We start from the raw sequence: 6560 nt of genomic DNA, 5'->3' as shown, positions 1-6560 counted from the left end.
GTATGTGATCATGCTGGGGGAGGGGGACTCTGCTTGGAATTAAAAGGTTGCATTGGGGCCCCAACTCTCTTTGTTCTTTATGAGCTTCCAGATCGGGGTAGGAGAGACAAGTGATGCCAGGCTGAGAAAAGCCATGGAGCAAGGGTTCAAATGGGGGGAGGGGGGAGGCAGAGTTGGAGGAGGGAGAGAGATGGCACACATACTACCTGCCCCCTCCTGCCCCAGGAAAGCCGGGGCAGGCTGGCAGTTCCTGTCTGCCTCCTCTCCTTCAGGGGCTGAGCAATGGTGGCATGGACAAGGGGACAGAAAGCCACACTCTGGAGGGTGATGTAGAACCAGCTGGGGAAAAAGGCTCTGTCTTCTACTGAAGCCCTAAGTGTAGCCTTTGGCAGTCAAGTTCATCAACAGTCAACATGGTTGTACCCTTCCGGGCCTGTGATACCCACAGTTTAATGGGGAGGCCAAACACCCAGGAAAGGTCAACAGTGTGTGAGTGGACAGTGAGCTGATTGTCAAGGGTCAGGAGGGAAAAACTGGGGGGTGTTGTGTTTAGTTGTGTCCAGCTCTTTACGGCTGCATGGACTGTAGCCGGCTAGGCTCTTCTGTCCATGGGGTTCTCCAGGCAAGAATACTTGAGTGGGTTGCCATTTCCTCCTCCAGGGGATCTTCTCGACCCAGGAACTGAACCCACAACTCTTGCATCTTCTACATTGGCAGGCAGATTCTTTACCACTAGCACCAGCTGGAAAGCTGGGTGAAGAAGTGATGGGTGAAATCTAGCAGGAACAAGGGTCAAGCTGAGGCTGAAGGAGCAGGGGTCACTTAGTTGACTTGGCAAGACCGCCCACAGCAACTGGGCAGGGAACAGGCCTGCTTGAGTGGGTGGAGGGGGTAAAGACTGCACTGGAAGATCAGAAAAAGGACTTTGGCTATGGGTGCTGGTGGGGGTGGGCCCGGATCACCCAGCAGGATCAGAACCTGGGTTTGGGCACCTGAAGAGGTATGCAGTTTAGAGGACCAAGTGAGTTGGAGGAGGGCCCGTGTGTGAACCCAAGACTACCTGATACCTGATATCAACTCTCCTGCCCCCCTGAGTTTCTAGGCCCTTCAGCTGAAAAAAATCAAAGAGGATAACAGTCTCTCAAATGGGAATGATTACTTCTTTGTTTTAACTTTTATTTTGTAGAGTATTTATTTATATTTATTTCTTTTTAGCTGCACCATGTGGCATCAAGATCTTGGTTCCCAGACCAGGGTGGCCAGGGATCAAACCCCAGCCCCCTGCATTGGGGATGTGGAGTTTTAATCACTAGACCACCAGGGAAGTCCCTGAGCGATTCCTTTAAATGGTAGGAGTTCTGTGACATCCAAAACGTTGTTTGATCCTCTTAACAAACTCGTGAGGTCAACAACACACACAGGTGGTTTTCATCCTTTTCCAGAATGAGAAAACTGTGGAATAGAGACATTTCACATGAAGTTTTCGCTAGAGACTACAAGCAACTAATGAATGCAGACTGGAGACACACATCCCAGTTTCTTCACCACTAAGCTGGGACTTTCCCAGTACAGACAGTTGTCTTTCCAGGGGCAGCAGGGAGAGGAATGGGTATTTAGTGAATGTCTGGAAGGCTTACCGTGTTCTAGCATATGGACAGGAGCTCCCAGGATGCTTTGCATCAAGGGGTGGGAGGAATGTTTGATCCCAGGGCACTCTGGGAAATGTTTACAGTAGGGGCTTAACTGGATTTGAGGTCCTAAAGGATTTGAAGTTCCCGAGGAATTTAGAACAGCTCAAAGTTAAGCGTATGAGCTCAGACCCTCAGTCATTTCCAACTCTTTGCAACCCCATGGACTATAGCCCGCCAGGCTCTTCTGTCCATGGGATTCTCCAGGCAAGAATACCGGAGTGTGGTGCCATGCCCTCCTCCAAGGGATCTTCCCAACCCAGGGATTGAACCCAAGTCTCTCATACCTCTGCTTTGGCAGGCTGATTTCTTTACCACCAGCGCCACCTGGGAAGCCCTCAAAATAGGGATCTATCCTAAAATAAAACCTTGGTGATTATATAGTCCAGTGGTTTCCAAACCTTTTTAGTAGCCAGTCTTTTTTTTCTTTAATTAGATCTTACTATTAGTAATTAGGATACATTTATAAGTGAATTTTATAGTCAATTATTATGAAATCAATCAATGAGAATAAGGAAGCTATTTGATGGGTATAAAATTTTTAAGCCAGGGATTATACATGACCACTGCCCTTTCGACCTAAATTACTCTTGTTTTTGGTTGCAAAGTATCAACAAAATCCTGATTCTCATAGATTCAGATAAGGAGCTCAGTCATGTCCAATTCATTTGTAACCCTGTGGACTATAGCCTGCCAGCTTCCTCTGTCCATGGGATTTCCCAGGCAAGAATACTGGAGTGGGTTGCCATTTCCTTCTCCAGTTTACATAGATAAGTAGTTACAAAATTTCGGTGGTTTAAAAATGCACACAAGAGACTTCCCTGGTGGTCCAGTGGTTAAGAATCTGCCTTGCAATACAGGGGACTCCTAGTTGGGGAACTAAGATCACACATGCCCCGGGTGACTAAGCCTGTGTACCCCAGTGAAAGATCCCGTGTGACACAAGGAATATCCATCATGCTACAACCAAGACCCAATGCAGTGAAATAAATACATATTTTAAAATAATGACACACACAAATGTGAACAGCCACATTCCTAGTGTTGAGAGATAGCAGCTAAGTCCCATCTCTTTGAATCTGGGCTTAGTGACTTACTCTTTCAAGCTGTTTCTTCTGCAACAGCCTTCTACCTTCATTTATATCTACAGGAGGGGAGGTTTATTCAAACCTCTTCTCAGTGAGGTAAACTGGCAGCAGAATTTAGCTGCATCAGTAGGCTCTAGCACATACACAAGTGTGTCCACTGACTTTTATTAGGGCTTTTAAAATAAAATTTTTAAAATTAAACCAATTAAAATATTATGAAGTTCTTATACACTTCCCCTATAGCCTACATTTCCTTGAAATATCTTGAAGGAAAAAAAAGTGGATTTAATCTATCCAGCCTGCTTCCTTTACCTATGAGGAAGGAGACCCAGAGAACAGTGTTAGGCTACACTCTAGATTGCTTCTGTTTTATTTTTTTTTTAATTCACTTATTTTGGTGGGATCCAAATACTAGCTCAGCCCGGGCTTGGCCGAACTCTGGCCTCTGCCTTGCAGCGCAGGCTTTTCTCTAGTTGTGGTGAGGAGAGACTACTCTAGTTACAATGTGCGGGCTTCTCGCTCCAGTGGCTTCTCTTGTAGCTGCAGAGCTCAGGTTCTGGGGTGCACGGCTGCAGCAGTATCGTTCCCGGGCTCTAGAGCTCAGGCTCGGTAGTCATGGCACACAGTCTTAGTTACTCTGACATACGTGGTATCTTCCTGGACCAGGGATCGAACCCTGGCCCGAAAATGCTAAAGATGATCTTATTTGCAAAGCAGAAATAGAGACACAGAGAACAAATGTATGGATACCAAGGGGGAAAATGGGGGTGGATGAATTGGGAGGTTGTGACGACATCTATACAATACTATGTATGGAACAGATAACGAGTGAGAACCTACTGTATTTAGCACATAGAACTCTACTCAGTGCTCTGTGGGGACCTAAATGGGAAGGAATTCCAAAAAAGGACACTCCAAAAATGTCTCATGTATTGTTGTTGTTCTTCAGTCGCCAAGTTGTGTCCAACTCTTCCGTGACCCCCAGGACTGCAATACACCAGGCTTCCCTGTCCCTCACCATCTCCCAGAGTTTGCCCAAGTTCATGTCCATTGAATTGGTGATGCCATCCAACCATCTCATTCTCTCATGCGTTGGGAGGCGGATTCTTTACCAATGAGCCACGAGGGAAGCCCTAGATTGCTTCTTAATACACAATACAGGCTTGTTTCTTGTCTTTGTTCTTATATTTTATACTTTTTAGCTTAAAAAGCCTTCTCTCATTTCCCATAGGCTTCTCACCAGGGACCAATTGTAGGTGAACTGTTTGAAACATCTATTTTCCCCAAGCAGCTGCCGGAGAACTGAGATCCAAATACTAGCGCATCCTGGGCTCAGCGGAACCTCGGCCTCCCCCTGACTTAGTCTGGACTTCAGGCTCCACTCCACGGCACACAGCCACCTCTGGGCAGGTGCTGCCTCTGGGGCCTCAGTCCCACTGGTGAATGGGGCCCCCAGGGCAGGGCTGGAACAGTGAAGCCCCAGAACCCCACAGCTCCAGGTCCTCAGATCTGTGATGGGGGCTACCCAGTTCCTTCGCAGAACCCCTGGTGCCTTACCCTCTCATCAGATGGTGTCAGGGGTCAGCAGGAATACATTTTGAACAGACATCAGCCCTGTAGTCGTGAAGAATATCTTTCCATTCTGGGGAGGTGGAGGGGTGAGGTGAGGAATGGGCTTTGACCTGGCAGAGCTGGCTGCTAGAAAGCTTCCTTCTTAAGGGCCCAGCTTTGGACATTATGGGAAAGTCTGCTCCTGTTGAAGGTTCTGTCTGTGTGACTCTGGGGTGTACTCTTCCAGTGTGGCCCCCACACGGGAGACGCACCATCTGTATCTTCCCTTGGTGTGTCTACAAGGGCAAAATGGGGCCAGTGTGACTTCCTTGGCAGGAACTATGGATCAGCACTGTAGCCACTTAAAGTAACAGGCAACAATGAAATTAATTTTTATAATATACTTTGGTTAACTCAATTTACCTAACTGATTACATTTGAACTTGCAATCAACCTAAAACATCATTGTGTGTGTGTATGTACCAAGTCACTTCAGTTGTGTCCGAATTTTTGCGACCCTATGAACTAACTGTAGCCCTCCAGGCTCCTCTGTCCATGGGATTCTCCAGGCAAGAATACTGGAGTTGGGTTGCCATGCCCTCCTCCAGGGGCTCTTCCCCACTCAGGGATAGGACCTGTGCCTCGTATGTCTCCTATATTGACAAGCAGGTTCTTTACCACTAGTACCACCCGGGAAGCCCAAGATATCCTGTGACAATTTATTTTTTAATTTTTAAAAATATTTATTTATTTATTTATTTATGGTGTGAGCCGAGCAGAAGTAACACCATGGCAGGCAGCTTAGATTAGGAGTAGGCCTTCCTACTTCTGGGTGGTAAGATTATCAGGCCACCTGGATACAACCAATCAGCATTCGCTTAACACTGACCTGTTTGCCAATTAGGAAATTAGGAACCGGGCGGAAACCCCAGGGAAAGTCCCGCGGGCGCGAAAGTTTTGACCAATGAAATTGCTTTGCAAACTTGTAACCAATCCGCTTAAACCAACTACCAACGGCGTGTGCTCACCCTATAAATTTGTGTAACAGCTTGGGCTCCGGGCTCTCTGACCCTGCACCACTGCGTTGGTTGCAGCAGAAGCCCTGGCTCCAGTCAGTAATAAACTTCCCTTTTTGCGAATTGCATTGTCTTGGAAGCCTTCTCTCTTCCCGCTCAGGGATTCCGACATCGGGCATAACAATGGCTGCACGAAATCTTCAATGTGGAGAGGGCTTTTCTCCAGTTGCAGCAAGCGCGGGCAACTCTGTAGTTGCAGTGTGAGGGCTTCTCATTGCAGCGGCTTCGGTATTGCAGAGCGCCGGCTCCAGGACATGCAGCCTTCAGTAGTTGCAGCAGGTGGCCTCAGTAGCTGTGGCTCCCGGGCTCTGGAGCACAGGCTCAGTAGCCATGGCACATGGGCTTAGTTGCTCTGCAGCATGTGGGATCTTCCCAGACCAGGCATCAAACCCACGTCTCCTGCATTGGCAGGCGGATTCGTTACCCTGAGCCACCAGGGAAGCCCCATTAGTGACTATTTTACATTCTTTCCTTTGTCTGCCATGTCTTCAGCATGTGTGAGTTAGGAGCGACATTTTTCAGCTCCATAGCCACAAGTGGCCAGCGGCTACTATGCTGGCCGGGGACGGGGGAAGGAGTCACACTGGCCTGGTTCTGCCCTTCTGGACGCACCAGGAGAAGAAGCAGAGTGTCTAACCTGGGGAAGGGGATAGCACACTGAGAAAATCAAGGCCAAGGATTACTTACGCAGAAGCCTCAACCAAGCAGGGCTTCCTGGGATGTCCAAAGTTGGGCCCTTTGGCAGGGTGCTTTCTAGCAGCCAGTTCTGCCAGTTCAAAGCCCATTCCCCATCTCCCCCACCCCCAGGAATGGAAAGAGATTCTTCGTGATCACAAGGCAGTCAGCCGTTCAAAATGTAGGTCTGCTGATCCCTGACATCGTTACGATGGGGCGGCGGGAGGTGGGGCGGTGGTGGTTACGCATAACGGGATCACACGAGGGAAGTCTAGAGACTTCCAGACCCACGGACCTTCTCATCCCTCATGGGAAAAACGTGCTTGGTCCCACTCGCCCTTCTCTAAGGGTCGTTGGCTCGCTGCCTCCTGGCTTCCTCAGGGGCCCCGGCGGACTTGACCTTGTCTCTGCTGCCGCGGCGGGCGTCGGGCACCCCCAGCCTCGGGGCCCCTCCTCGCTGCCCGGCCGGGCCACGTCGGCCG

The sequence above is a fragment of the Dama dama genome, chromosome 16 (assembly GCF_033118175.1).
Source record: "Dama dama isolate Ldn47 chromosome 16, ASM3311817v1, whole genome shotgun sequence".
Lineage (NCBI taxonomy): Eukaryota > Metazoa > Chordata > Mammalia > Artiodactyla > Cervidae > Dama > Dama dama.
The sequence above is the reverse complement of the archived record's forward strand: the minus strand, read 5'-3'. Positions refer to the sequence as shown.